Below are 14982 nucleotides of genomic sequence, written 5' to 3' on the forward strand. Positions count from 1 at the left end.
AACGCTCTGGGAGTTGGGAACCATTGTAACAAAACAGAACCAGACGCGCTTTCTTTCGCCTGTTCCCCAGGTTTCCTCCCAGTATGCAAACACCCGTCTTCACTGCATCTCGGTCAGGAACCCTGGAGCGACAACGCCTCGTACAGCCCGGCCTCACTCCGGCCAAGGAGCCGATTCCCAGGCCACCCGGCCAGGAGGCGCTGTGGATCAGTCCCCCCGTGGCCACCCGTAGCCGGCGCCCAGCCATCCCTCCCCCCACCGCGGAGCGCAGCCCGCCAGCGGAGCTGCGAGCTCTGCACCGCCCGCCGGGGTTACTCTCGGTCATTCCGCTACACCATCTCGCCCCAGCTTCCCCATCCGTGCCCGGCCTGAGGCTGCCCCAAGAGACAAGCAGCAAAGGGCAGGAAGATGGGGGACAGGGGAATGGGCACCTCAGCTCCAGGTTTCCTCAGGCCCTCCTTCTAAGTCTAACGTTTTTTAAAGAAACAGAACTCTCGTCGCCCCAGCTGCGTCAGGAAACCAGCTCCGGGGAGCGTACGGAGAGCGTAGAAAGGACCCAAACAAAGCCCCCGAGGCCTCAAATGAGCACTAGCGCTATGGACCCGGTTTGGTGCACCTCCTAGTCGCGTTCTTGGAGAACAAGAACGCGCCGCTCCAGTCCGGGGGCGCAGGGGACCGATCCTCAGACCAGAGTCCAACTAGCAAGAACGGAGTGGAGACTGAGGACTAGCATTTGTCCGGGTGGGCGCCGGCCGACCCGCAGCCAGAGAGGATTCCAGCCGGCTCAGGCGCTTCCAAACAAAGGGAAGAGCTCAGTGCCAGACTTGCCACTCTCCCCACTCCGGCTGCAGCGCCCCCAGCACCACCAGGAGCCCCCGATTCCACTGCGCCCCAGGTACTGCGCTCGGGTCTCCGCGCCCAAAGATGCTCCCAGGGCTCCACCGCCGGGCGAACCCTGAGCACAGCGGCACCGCGTCTTTAGGTCGCCAGAGCTCGTCCTAGGACGTCCCCCCCCCTTTACGCCCCCCCATTTGCGCTGCAGGAGGTGGGGACGTGGGGGGGTTCGGACTAAAGTCCCCGAAACCCAGCGCTTCTCAAAGTCTCCTCGGCCCTGAAACAAAACAATAACCCCAGCCCAAGTTTCTGGAGAGCCTCTTACCTGTTTTCCACTTTTTGTTTCCGGCTCTTTCCCCCACCCCTTGAAAAACCCTTCTGGGAAAGAAGTGGGGGAAAGGGAGCAAAGCGCCGCGAGAAATAGGCTGTGGCGGCGCTGGTCACGCGGCGCCCCCTGTTCTGCCCACCTGCGCCCGCGGAGAGAGGTGTCGGCGCCGCTCCTCCGGCCCCGGCCGCACTCACTCTTCCTCAGAATTACCGGGGTTTTGCCGCGACTAGTTCCTTTTATAGATTCCGCTGCGCTGAGCGCAGGGGTTACTATCGGTCAAAGCCTGTTCTCTCCCTCCTTCCCCGCCCCCTTTCCCGGCCTCTGTTTATGTAGTTCAGTCACTCAGCAGAAAGCACGTGGAGCCGCGCCCCGCCCCTTAAACGGGCGACGTCCTGCAGCGCGCGGGGTTGCGGGCGGAGGGTGCTGGTGGGGGTCCGCGCCCCTCGCCCCTGCCGGGACGGCCAGCACAGGACCAGCGGCAAACGCAGGGCTTGGGGCTGCGCCTAACAGAGACTCTTATCCAGGTTCAGGGCAGCGAACAGCACGAGTGGACATCGCTTCCTCTAAACTCTTGCTTTCAGCAATTTGTGTTTCCTTTGTTCATTTACTCAGTCAGAGGGACTTAGGGGGCTGAGGGAGGAGGAGGAAGGGGAAGAGACCGCGAGGCTGCAACCCCTCGGGATGCCAACCCTTTAGTCTTTTTTTCCTTTCAAGTGCCCAGGGTGTGGGAGAGGGTGGATAGTCCTCTGGACTTGGCTGGTGTTGTTTTCCACGACAAACCCTGACTTTGGAATTCAAGAGGCGACTTACTGCCTTTGGGGTTCCCAGCCTGGGCCTCCCAGATCCCCGGGAGGACCCCTGAAAAGCGTCTTGCTCCTTCTCTTAGCAAACTGGGTGGAGAAGAAAGGCCACAAAAAACCAAGCAATGTGGACCAGCCCCCTTTTTATTTTCATCATATTGGTCAGCGTCCCAGTGATAGATACACATGGCTTGTATTTAGGTTTCTACAGATTCGCGAAGTGCAGCTAGAGAATCGCAGTCTTGTAAAATTACATAACCATTCCAGTCCTCCACCTTCTTCCTCTGGCTTTGGCTTTGACAATCAGGAGCAAGACGGCCCATAACATTTGAGGAACAGAAGCAAGAGTACAAATGGAGGCCCACATACTTCAAGTCCAAATATTTAACTCATAAATCAAGCCAACCAACTGTAAAACAAGTTTCTCCTACCTGACAAAGATACCTTTGGAGCAAACTGGAAGGGAGGATTCACATTCAGGCTCCTCACCCTTTGACTTAAGTTTTGTCAAGAAAGTAGTGGAGTGGGAGAGCTGGCCCCCAGCCAACTTCTCTTCCCACCCCCAGCTCCATCATATTCCAGAAGAACCTCCAGGTGTGCACGTGGGCCCCTAGCTGCACAAGCCCCTCCATGCTACAGTCCAGGCTATGATTTGAACCCAGGTCCACATGTCAGTGGTTCTGTCAACACTCAGGACGGATCCAGGGAGGGGGCCCATGCAAGCCCTGGAAGTGCACTTATGGGCCTTACTGCAAGGAATTCTGGGGTCCCGGCAACTCATAACTGTGGTGGCCTGGCCCCTAGGTCCTGTGGACTCTTCACGCTTAGGAAGGGATGAGGTTTGAGGCGGGCCACAGCCAAGCCTTCTGCAGCCCAGGGCCCACGAGAGGAGTCTGTCTTGCCTGGGTCAAAGGACAACCCTGGTCAAGAGAATGGGTTCTGGGATCAAATTTGACTGAACCACATGATCCACAACTTTCTGCCTCCATTTCTTTGTCCATAAAACAGAATATATATGCTCTCCCTGGCTCACAGGGGTTTTCTGAAAGCGCATTTTGTTCATTTGAGCTCCTGGGAAGAATGGCACTGTAAACAAAGAGGGTGTTGGTAGCTGACTATTGATGTCATTTTCTGGTACCAGAAAATGGCCTATAAAGATTGTCCCATGCCAAAATTTTAAAACTCCAGGTCTAGCCAAGAGCTCAAAGTAATCGTTCTGACCGTCTGGATATAAAGGAAAGCTCCTGGAGGAGGTGTTACCATTCCAAGTGTGACTTATGGACGTGCTTATGTCTATCTGACTCTCCACTCCCTGCCCACCCACCCCACCATCCACCTATCACAGTGCTTGAAATCCCACCACCAAAAGCATTCTTTCTGGAACTGAAGGCTATAGTTCTCAAGAGCACCCCCTACTAAAGTAATCCCTCAGATTGTTCTCTTGGGGAATGGGTGACAATAAGTTCTGTACAAATGAGACAAAGATAGACTGTTGGAGAAAGGAGATGAGGCCAAGAAGGAGATGAAAGCCCCAGAGAGGACAGCCGTTGATTCTGAATACACAGGTCTATGGCCCCAACGCCAAATGTGATCATTTTTAACTAAGAACAACCTATGGTATCAAGAATCTGCTCACCTCTGCAATGAATACATGAACACACCATAATGTTTGAAATATGCTTATTAGTCGTGTTGATTTCTACCAGTAAAAGAGTCCAAATCCCCAAAAAGTCTAAGTTATTTGGCCAAGGGACACAAGGACCTAAGTCTGCTGACACCAAGCCCACAACTTTGCAAGTACGACAGGTTCACATGACAAAAATACTGAATTCCAAAAGTTAGAGGTTAAGAGAATGTGTCCCTTGAGAAAGTGTAAAAGCATGAATTCTCTCCCTTGAATGTCACAGGTCGATTTGTTCCAGAGTATGCTTCAGCGAGCTTTCCTCCAAGTCCTTCAATTCCTGCTAACACCAACACCAACACCAACACTCTAGGTCCCCACCCTAGCTGACCCTTTCCAAACAAGTGGAATGGCCTTCTTTGTTGCTGTGGCTCTGGAGAAGCTGATTCTGTCAATGTAGCCTGGGTGTCTTGAAGTTCTATTCTGAGATGACCCTGGAATCTTTTAACTACAGAATTCAGGCAGCTGTGGCCTTGGAGACCCTGCTAGAGGTCATGAAGCTACAGATTTTCATTCTGTTGAGACTTTTAAATTAGGGATTACCTAAAAGGTTTTGCTTGGAAATTGCTTTGATATATAATATCTGTTAACTTGTCTACATAAATGTACATGCACACATTATTTAAATATAAATGATTTTCACCACACATGTGTATAGCATACTGTTTGATTCCTGGAAACTCTGAAAAAAAATAGAGTATTACAGGAAGTCAATGAAGAATAAAACAGAAAATATTCTAAAAATAACTTCTCAAGCAGAATTTGTTACAATTAAGACCTAATAGCTGGACTTTTTGAGAATTCCTGGAGAATGACAGGTACCTCGAAATTAAAGAAAAAAAATAGGTAATCCTTCTTTCATGTAAAGTGGAATAAAAGGACCTACAGTTCATATTTGAGTCAGTTTAATTCCAATTCATGGTTAGAAACAAATTCTCAAGCTATAGATATTCAAACAAACAAACAAAACATACAAGGAATCACCATTATTTGTGGAGTAAACCATGTATTGCATAGGCTTTCAGTACCTACAAATTCAATATAATTGGACCAATGCAATCCCCTTCTTTATTAATGTGACTCCTATTGACATGTAGCAACATTCAAAAATATTACTGCTTCTGGACTTGAGTAGGATGTTTGTTCTGCTTCTCATTGGGATCAGCAAGTTAGTCTGGATTATAGACAGACATATTCCCCTGAATTACTAGTTGATCAATGAGCTATAATTCTTTTTAAAAGCCAGCCATCCAACCTGCCTCCCTTCAAGCTCTCCTGCCTTTAACAGCCAAACTGCTGAAAAGATTTCATCTGTTATCCCTCCCTTTTATTTGTTCTCCAGCCCATTTCAGGCAAACTCTGGCCCCCACCACTCTCCAGATTCATTAATGACCTCCTTAAAAAGAGAGAGAGAGGGGTATATGTGCTTTCTTTCTTATCATTATAAAATATTTTCATGTAGAAAAACAGAAAAATACCTCAAGTGCAGAAAGACTGCTGAATGGGTAACGCTGATGACCTCCTTTAAGTCCCTGGGCTACCTGATCTCTGATATTTGACACTACCCACCACACCTTCCTTCCTGAAACAAGTTCATCTCTTTTATTTCCTGAATCTGGTTCTCTTCTGACCCTCCTGCCTCCTTAACGACTCTTTTCCTGACTCCTCTGTCCTTGTATAATGTCTCCTAATACTGGTTTTCTCTTTTTACTTTTACATGATCCACTCCCCTTGGCTTCACGTAAACCCTGTGTTGCCAGTTGTCATCTCCTTGCTGGGCTCCGGGATGGTACGCCCCCCATACATGGTGGGGCATCCAGTGGGACCAGTGGTGTGCTCGCTGCAGCTCAGAACTGCTGACTGTGTATGTATATCTCTTCCCGATTCTGCACTAAGTGACTTCCACAGGGTGAGCTTAAAATCAGCCCATGGTTTGGAATATTAACACCATTGAAATCTGATACAGTCAGGGCTTTCTTTTCTTCCTTTTACTTTATTCTTTCTTTCTTTCTTTCTTTCTTCCTTTCTTCCTTCCTTCCTTTCTGTCTTTCTTCCTTCCTTTCTTTCTTTCTTCCCTTCTTTTCTTTCTCTCTTTCTCTTTCTTCTCTCTTCTTTCTCTCTCTCTCTTTCTTTCTCTTTCTTCTTTCGGAAAGCCAATTTTAACATTTACCACCACAACACTGAATAGGACATTCTGCAACTAAACCCCATACTTATTTTTTTTATCTTCCCTTTAAATCTCCGCCCTCCATATGCATCTTATGATTTAATTTCATTTAATGACATCCTCATCCACACATTGTGGGAAATCAGAGTCATACTTGTTTGACTTTTCTTCTCTCTGACCTCATCTTTCTCTTCTCATCCTAAAAAGCACCCAAGTCAGGCCAATTGAATCTCCTAAATATCTCTTAAATCTGTCCCTTACTCTCCATCCCCACTTGTCTAAATCCAAGCCAAAGGACTGGGAAACCTCCAAATTGCTATTCCTGTCTTTAGTTTCTTCCTCTTCCTATTTATCTTTCCTACCACAATGGAGTGATTTTTGCTTGAAGGGAAAAAAGCTAAGCAAGCCAACACAAAAACAAAAAGCATCTAATCACATCTTTCGCCCGTTCAAAACTTCCTATGGTTTTCCATTGCTTCCAAAGAAACAATCCCTCAAAGTCCGTTAAGAAAACCTACAAAGATCTTTGCAAACATGACACAAAAGGCCTTTGAAGCCTCCTCCATCCCCCCATCCCTATCTACCCACTCCCCCTTCCACAAACTTTCTGCATCTCTGCTCATGTAGTTTCCCTACTTGGAAATCCTTCTCATCTCCACCCCTGTCCTCCTGTGTAAGATTATTGAAGGAGAGGGATGGGATTAAATGACTAACTCTGCTGTGCTATTATTCAAGAAGCAGGAGGGACAGAGAAGAGAGAGGATTAGAATTCATTAGATAAAAAGAAATGGGATAGAGGGTAGATGAGAGAGAGAGAGAGAGAAATATTATAGGCAGATATTTTTTAAGTACTCAAATTAATAGGCAAATACCCTTAATTAATAGGGCAGACAGTACCCTTAAGTTTGAAAAGAAAATAATTGGACTCGGGATTAAAAGAAATCAAGCATTTATTATAACAGAAGTGATGTATCTGCATTTTTCTCTCCTTACTCAGAGTGCTTTTTTGACACTTGTTAAGAATCCATATTCCTGGCTGTGATTTCTGGGATGAGGGACTGTTATTTCTTAGCCAGGAGCTTTCCTTCTCTCTGACATATTAATAAGAGGATAAGTCATTAAAAAACAAAGAAAGCCTAGGAAATGTTCCAGATTTCCCTTTTCTTTGGGGCCGCTAGAGAGGCAAGCCTCTCTTTTTCCTCTTCAGCATTTTGGAGATGATTCCTTCTGTAGTGCATGGTCTTCCCTTTGTTGTTGTCCCCTTGGTGTTCTGGTGTTGGTTTGACTCGTCCCTGCACCAGTGCCCTTCATAGCTTCTAGAACGAATGTTTGTGCCCCCTCAAAGACAACACTGTCTAGCTGTTGTGCTGTGACCAGGCCATGGAAGCAGGCCTTCATTTCCCTTCTTCATTGCCATGCTTCCAGTGACTAATGCTGTCCGGCGAAATCTGAGCAATTTCTTAGCTTGGTTACTTGTCCTGGAAACCTACCCGTGAAGAAACATCCACGGTATGTAAATTAGTGGGGATGGGCTCCATTCCCAGAGGCCTGGGGCTTCCCACAGGTCAGTTTAGCTGACCCTAAAGCTGGTTCCTCTGGATTGGCTCCGTTACCCAACAAAGCTCAGCAGGAAGTCCCCACATCTGGCTGCTTCCTGCTGGGGATGGGAGGCCCTCAACACACTACTAGAATGAGAAAAGACAGCTCAATGGAGGGCCCAGTCCTGACATATAAGGAAATAAACTGAGAGGTTAAGGAAAACGAAGAGTGATGTAAAAGTGAAGATCATAAAAACTGAGGGTGGGGCTTCCCTGGTGGCGCAGTGGTTGAGAGTCTGCCTGCCGATGCAGGGGACACGGGTTCGTGCCCTGGTCCGGGAGGATCCCGCGTGCCACGGAGCGGCTGGGCCCGTGAGCCATGGCCGCTGGGCCTGCGCATCCGGAGCCTGTGCTCCGCAACGGGAGAGGCCACAACAGTGAGAGGCCCGCATACCGCAAAAAAAAAAAAACAAAAAAAAACTGAGGGCGTTAGTGGCGTGTGAATGGCCCCAACATTCTGACAGGCAACGTAGCAACATGTGTTAAGAGCTATTGACCCACTAATTTTACTTGGAGGAATTTACCCTAAGGAAATATCCAAAAATATGGTCAAAGGCTTATATTCAAAATGTTTGTACTATGTTATCTCCAGGAGTGAACATTTTTAAAATAGTAAATCATCTAATGGTTAATGGTTATTAATCATCTAAGATTCTAAAATAAATTCTGGTAGACTCATATGATTGAATTCTATGTGTAGTCATCAAAAATAAAAATAATGTTGTCAAAGGTAGTGATATGGGAAACAACTCATGATAAATGTTAACTGAAAAAAGCAAAGCTATAGCTATGTGTATATATGATTTATATTCCGTAAAAATAGTTAGCAGTGTATTTGTAGTCTTTTTCATTGACTATATGTGTATAGAAAAGAATGGAAAGAATGCCACCTAAAAGTTAACAGCTATTTTCTGTGGATGGTGGGATTAGGATTAATTTTTTCATACATGTCTGTATTTTACAAAATTTCTAGGATAAGCATATGGTACTTTTTACCTAAGAAAAATGGCATTAAGAAGAGAGTTTGTAGATTAGTAGTGAGAGGGGATAGTTCACAACTGCAGAAAAGCAAACCATAAATCACCACATGGAAACAGTAAAACCTGACATATTTTAGAAGAATGCATACACAGTAACAAAGAACAGAAGAGAATATGGAGAGATGAAATTGTTAAGGCAGCTAGAACTTTTTGGTGAGTAGGTTTATAAATTTTTTTAAAAAGTGAGAGGATTTAAAACCAATCCTAGGAGGCCATTGCTAAGTGAAAACTCCTTATTTGTACAACATGTCTGTGTGTCCTTGGGCATGTTACTTCACCTCTCTGTGCCTCAGTTTACTCATCTATCAAATGGAAGTAATAGTAGAAACTACCTTATAGGGTATCTATGGGTATTAAATGAGCTAGTACATGTGAAGTGCTTGTACTGTGCCTGGCATGTGGTAAGTGCTCAATAAAAGACAGCTATTGGGGCTTTCCCTGGCGGCGCAGTGGTTGAGAGTCCGCCTGCCGATGCAGGGGACACGGGTTTGTGCCCCGGTCCGGGAAAATCCCACATGCCGCAGAGCGGCTGGGCCCGTGAGCCATGGCTGCTGGGCCTGCGCGTCCGGAGCCTGTGCTCCACAACGGGAGAGGCCACAGCAGTGAGAGGCCCGCGTACCACAAAAAAAAAAAAAAAGAAGACAGCTGTTGTTGGGAATTCCCTGGCGGTCCAGTGGTTAGGACTCCGTGCTTCCACTGCAGGGGGCACGGGTCCAATCCCGCATGCCCCGAGGCGTGGCCAAAATAAATTAATAAATAAAAGACTGCTGTTGTTATTATTAATGCCATTTATTATGTTACTATACTATTATTCCAAACAACAACATAACCTTTCCTCAATGTCCAATAATAACTTAATAAATATGACTTTTTTCAAAAATTCCAATCTGTGGATTTTTAAATTGATATTTTCAATTAGATTAACCAGTATAAACTACTTTGCCAGCCTAGAGTTCAAATACGGTCATATCTCTTTTTCATCTTTTATTTAATTACTCAAATCCCCACTTGCCTACCTATTAGCAGGAAATCCAATATCTCTTTCTTGAGATTTCCTTCCTCCCCTCCCTCCCCCTGAACTGCCTAAGAGCCCTGGGGGCTTCCACAGAGATCTAGAGAAGCCAGTCAGCCTCTAATTTGCAGCAGCCAATTGCCCTGTCACTAGCACACAGCAGTACCACTGAAGTACCACTGATTGGTGCCTCAAAGTCCCACATACCCTTGTTCACTGCTGGGATTGTGTCCATGCTGGTCCTGACCCCGGAACAGCCTCCATCAGCACCCTGCTTTTGGACTCCCAAAATTTATGCACTTCAGTTTTTTGTTTTTGTTTTTTTGCAGTACGCGGGCCTCTCACTGTTGTGGCCTCTCCCATTGCGGAGCACAGGCTCGGGACGCGCAGGCTCAGCGGCCATGGCTCACGGGCCCAGCCGCTCCGTGGCATGTGGGATCCTCCCGGACCGGGGCACGAACCCGTGTCCCCTGCATCGGCAGGCGGACTCTCAACCACTGCGCCACCAGGGAAGCCCCTGCAGTTTAGTTTTTAATCAGAAGTTGCACACTGGCGGCCCATAGCCACATCCAGCTCTCTGACACGTGGTTTGGGCTAAAGTGTGTTGGTATTTCATTGGAAATAGTTGATGAGATTGGAAATGTCACAATAAAAATCTTTATTTCTTGCTTCTATTGGAAGGGTGGAAGCTCTGACCACCCGAGGCCCATTCCCACAGAGCAACAATTGGCCGATGCTGGAAAGAGGCTCTCTCTAGGTGGAACATGCTGTCTCTACCTTGGCCAAATCCCCACTAATCCGTTTTTCTTAAACAGCCTGATTTACTCTTCTGTTCCACTTGCTCAGCCTGTAAAGGCTTCTGAGTTTGTGGGCCCTTGGCCTGGAAGTTCTTGGAGGAGTGTGGGGGAGTGGACACACTAGTCCATTATACATCCTGAGAATGTGTTGGGAGAAGTGGCTGAGAGTGTGAGTGTAGTAGGCAATGAATTACCTAAATCTTGCGAAATTGAACCTAGATGAGGGCTCTTATTTGCTATTTTTGCATCAATAATAAGAGTCACATTGTTCCTCCAAGATCAAAACCCTGGGTTTCTACTTCTGCTAGTTTGAATTTGATTTTTTTAAGGCACATCTTTGTGATTGTAACTGAATGCAACTTGATTCACAAAGCAACAAAAGGCATTACCACCTCTAACAAAAGCAAGACCACTTCCTCAAAAATCTCACCCTTTACTAGTATCAAAGGCCTAGTAAAATCAGCAGGGAAGAGTCAAAGAGGTCAGAAGCAACACTCCCTTCTGGTAACTAAAACTGAGACCAAAGAACACATCCAAACCCATAAGAGCCCAAAGTTTGATCCAAGCCACTTTGTTTATTGAATTAAACCCTAGAGATAAACAAAGGAAGCAAGATGAAAAACAGTCAGCATTCCACTGGGGGTGGTCAATAAGGCAAAGTTGGAGAAGAGGTGGATCAGGAAAACATGTGGGCAGCTGGGGAGACAAAAGCATTCTCAAATGAATCTTCAGTGTGTGGGAGATGGTTTTGAATGACTTGGGATTCAGTGAGATAATGACAATGATTTCTTCTGCAGACAATGTGTTTGCCAACTTATATTTCTATGAAATGACCAGTGTGTCATATAAAATATGATACAATGAAAACTAAATTTGCAGTTTCACACTCTTCATTTTCTTAAAACCATACAAAGGCAAACAGAAATTTGAGACTCTGAGACTTCAAGGAAACTGTAGAGTCATAGTAATTTGATTCTAAAAACAGATGCTTGACAAGAAGTTGTATTTAAATCAACCATCAATCAGGACATAATTTCTAAATTTAGTAATAGATAACCTTTCCATTTTATCCTCCCAATCACCATATGCATAGGATCATACTTTATACTAAACAAGGTGCATTATTTGATTTTTAACCATATAAATACCTTGAAGTTATGTTCCTTGAGTCCAAGAATTACATTTTAAATATCAAAGACAAATCCCCCAAAATGAGGAAGTGTGTTAGTAGCCCACACATATTGGCGGGTGAAAAGTTCAACAGTGGAAATAATATTGCTGGTGTCTGCAGTCCTAGCAATAAACAGCTAAATGCTCTCTTTTATAGTAGATTTGGGCAGGATATTTTTGTAGAGTACATAATGTTTGAATACATCTGTTTTGACTTGGGAAATTTTTATCATGGTCTAAAAACCTTCAAATTTTACATGGGTTTTTGTAAAAATCAAAATAAATGTTAAAAATGCATAGGTAATACATGCTCCTAGTCAAACGTTCAGACTATAACAAAAGTATAAAGGTAAAAAGACTATGAAAAAGGTACAAAGAGGAAAGTGAGAATCACTATAAGCCCACTACCCAGAGATGACTTCTGTCAATGTGTCTGGTGCACATTCTTCCAGATTTTTTTTCAGTGAATAAATTTGGACATATACTTCTCATTTTAAAAAACAAGTTCAGGGCTTCCCTGGTGGTACAGTGGTTGGGAGTCCGCCTGCCGATGCAGGGGACGCGGGTTCGTGCCCCGGTCCGGGAAGATCCCGCATGCCGCGGAGCGGCTGGACCCGTGAGCCATGGCCACTGGGCCTGCGCGTCCAGAGCCTGTGCTCCGCAACGGGAGAGGCCACAACAGTGAGAGGCCCGCGTACCGCAAAAAATAAAATAATAAAAAATAAGTTCATGCCATACACATTATTTGTAAACTATTTTTACGTTTTTACATATTTGCATAAACATACTTTACATAAATACACATATTTGCATATCACTAATAATTTGTAAATTATTTTCACTACATGATATGTTATAGACGTTTTCCCATGTAAACAAGTATAGATTATACCATTTTAAATGTGTGATAGTCCACCGTATGTATTATTATAACTTGAAATCAAATCCCCAGAGATAGACTTATAGTTTGTATCTCTTTTTTGCAGTCATAAAAAATGCCTGTGTGCAAAGATAGTACAAGAATGTTCATGGCTGCACTTTTCCTTAGAATATTTCAGCAAAAGTGAGATTGCTAAGTAATAGAATATACATATTTTATATTTTGATATATATAGCTAAATTATCCTCCATAAAGTTGGCACAATGCACTCTCATGAACAGGGTGTGAGAATGCCTACATTTTTTTTTTTCAATTATCATAGAGTAACATTTACATTTCTTTCTTTTGGTACACAGTTCTACAAATCTTAACACGTATACAGATTTGTGTTACCACCACCATAATCAGGACACAAAAATGTTTCATCTCCCCAAAAACTCCCTTGTCCTGTTTCTTTATAGGCACACTCCCCTCCCCTACATCTAAACCCTTGGCACCACTGATCTAGTCTCTCTCCCTACAATTTTTTGTCTTTTCAAGAATGTCATACAGATGGAATCATCTAAAACATCTTGAGACTGGCTTCTTTCACTCAGCGTAATGCTTTGGAGATTCATCCAAAGATGATTCCATTCATTGTTCTGGGGGTGGTGGTGGTTTATTGCTAAGTAGTATTTCATTACATGGATATACCACAGTTTGCTCATTCATTCAGCCACTGAAGGACATTGCTTCCCAGGTTTTGGCAGTTGTGGATAAAACTGCTATACAGTTTTTTTGTTTGAATATAAGTTTTCATTTCTCTAGCATAAATAACCAGGAGTGAGAGTACTAGGTCATACGGTAGGTGTACGTTTAACTTTACAGGAAACTTCCAAATTGTTTTCCATGGTGGCTGTTCTATTCTGCATTCTCACCATCAGTGTATGAGGATTCCAACTGCTGCACATCTTTGTCAGCACTAGGTATTGTCAGCATTACTTTAGCCTTTCTAATAGGTGTATATTGGTATGAATATGTCTAGTTTTTTCATCTTTCTATCAATATTCTTATCAGTGTTAAAATTATGTCCAATCTAACTTACTATTGTTTTGATTTATGTTTTCTTTGATTACTAATAAGATTGAACATCTTTTCATAAGTCTATTGACCTTTTTAATCCAAGTGTTCAGCTTTTTCTTTGTTAAACTCTTGTAAACCAAGAGTTTTAACTCCTCAAATGTTACATATGTTGCAAATATTTTCCCCAGATTGCCATCATTTTTTTTTACTTTGTTAAATCTATAAGTCTTTTCCTTTAGGGTTTCTGGCTTTGATGTTTACAGATTCCTTCTCCATTTCAAGATTATAGAAATGTGCAAAAAAATTTCTTCAAACACTTGCATACATTAGTAAACATTCAATTTTATTTTGACCAGTCGCCTTCACCCCAGCCCATGGGGAGAGTCTCAGAAGTGGGGTAAGGTTAAGAGCAGCCAGCTTACACTCATTGTTTGAAAATTAAAACTTTTTTTCAAAGTGTTTCTCTATCAGCAGGAATCAGTTTTCTACAACCACATCAAAACATTATGTAAAATGTTCTGCTGAGAGTTAAAATAAAACGGCCAAGATATTTCATGGCTAAGGAGATTGTTCTGATTGGGGAAGGATAGAAGTGAGTGTGGAGAGAGGCTCTCCCTCGTGAAACTTTGCTAAAAATTCCATCTCTTCCCCTTCTCACCCAAGCCCAGAGAGCAAGAAAATGACCTTTCTAAAAATCAAGAGTTAATTACTAGAAGTCCTGATTTAGATGCTGCACACCCCAAAGAACAGTTTTAGTGAGTAAATAGGATTACACTGAGCTAAGCAGAAATGGCCTTAAAGGTGATCTGAAGGATAACCATAGAGGAAGAGGGCTCCAATGCTGGGGGTCCAGTGTTGGGGAGAATCAAGGAAACAAACCACAGAAGGGAAAAAAATTAATATGCAAGAGAGTAAACTGAACAAGGGAAAAGAACATAGTAAAGAAAAACTATGAGTGGAAAAGGAAGGAGTCTGGAAGGATCTGCAGCAAAACAAATGACCGAATATGAAAGCGTTGCAGCAGGAGATGGTAAGCTCTATGACGAAGGAGGAGGAAAGATAAAAGAAGTTGAGGGACCTGAGCCACAAGGATCCAGGCGTCCTTGACCAGGTCAGCGACCATTTAGGGAAGAAGCAGAGCTATACTTTCAGCAAAGGCAGAAATTATAATCAGTTGTGATTTTCACTCTTTAGTAAAATCAAGTAGTGATTTCTCTATATTTTATAAATTATTCTCAAACAAATCCCACTTTGAAAGACTCTGTTTTAGAACCTCCAATTCTCATTAGTTGTGTCAAAAATTCCAAACTCCTGTCATGTCCAGGATAGGAACAACATATCTTCCAACAGTTTCTACCTGAATACCTGCCTACCTGGTAGAATGAAAAGGGAGGGTGTCACGGATGGCCCTGAAAATAAGGGTGTTACTTGTGTGTATATATATATACATATAAACACATGTATATATATATATACTTTATCATCATCACCATCATCAGAGTGGTTGCTTAATTCATATGTCAGTATACTCTCATTATCAAAGAGTCAAGTGTTTATAAAGTCAACAATTTATGCAAACAAGGCAAAATAAGTGAAAGGATTGAAAAATTATC

At 43.8% G+C, this 14982-nt stretch overlaps 1 protein-coding gene across 4 annotated transcripts in view; it reads right to left on the minus strand.

Annotated features, from left to right (window-relative positions):
- The window catches only part of ABCA1 (ATP binding cassette subfamily A member 1), a 182272-nt gene that overhangs the window by 134854 nt on the left and 32436 nt on the right, over nucleotides 1-14982 (minus strand). The window contains exon 1 of one of the 4 annotated variants that reach the window (XM_033431217.2): nucleotides 1302-1437. The exons of 2 other annotated variants lie outside the window; for them this stretch is intronic. The gene's annotated coding sequence lies outside the window, so the exon portion shown is untranslated. One more of the 4 variants, XM_033431216.2, reaches the window with a different exon arrangement.

Source organism: Orcinus orca, chromosome 6 (assembly GCF_937001465.1).
Source record: "Orcinus orca chromosome 6, mOrcOrc1.1, whole genome shotgun sequence".
Lineage (NCBI taxonomy): Eukaryota > Metazoa > Chordata > Mammalia > Artiodactyla > Delphinidae > Orcinus > Orcinus orca.